We start from the raw sequence: 863 nt of genomic DNA on the forward strand, positions 1-863 counted from the left end.
CCTCATCCTCATCCTCATCCTAATCCTCATCCTCATCCTCATCCTCCTCCCCATCCTCATCCTCATCCTTATCATCATCCTCATCCTCATCCTCAACCTCTTTCTAATCCTAATCCCAAACCTAATCCTAATTCTAATCCTGATGCTCATCCTCATCCTCATCCACATCCTCATCCTCATCCTCATCCTCATCCTCATCCTCATCCATATCCTCATCCACATCCTAATCCTAACCTTAACCCTAATCCTAATCCTTGTCGTCTTCCTCCTCCTCATCCTAACCCTAACCCTAACCCTGATCCTAACCCTAACCCTAACCTTATTTTGAATCCTAATCCAAATTCAAATCCTAGTCCTCATCCTTCTCCTCCTCCTCATCCTCATCCTCATACTCATCCTCATCGTCATGCTCATCCTCATCCTCATCCCCATGCTCATCCTCATCCTCAACCTCATCCTCATCCTCATCCTCATCCTCACCCTCATCCTCATCCTCATCCTCATCCTCATCCTCATCCTCATCCTCATCCTCATCCTCATCCTCATCCTAATTCTAATCCTCATCCTAATCAAAATCCTAATCCTCATCCTCATTTTTATCCTGATGCTCATCCTCATCCTAATCCTCATCCACATCCACATCCTAATCCTATTCCTAATACTAACCTTAATCCTAATCCTAATCCTAATCGTAATTCTAATCCTAATCCTAATCCTCATGCTCATCATAATCCTCATCCTCATCCTTATTTTCATCCCCATCCTAATCGTAACCCTAATCCTAAATCTAATCCTAATCCTTAACCTAATCCTAATCCTCATCCTCATACTAATCCTCATCCTCATCGTCATCCTCATCCTCA

This window comes from Lupinus angustifolius, chromosome LG09 (genome assembly GCF_001865875.1).
Source record: "Lupinus angustifolius cultivar Tanjil chromosome LG09, LupAngTanjil_v1.0, whole genome shotgun sequence".
In the NCBI taxonomy this organism is placed as follows: Eukaryota; Viridiplantae; Streptophyta; class Magnoliopsida; order Fabales; family Fabaceae; genus Lupinus; species Lupinus angustifolius.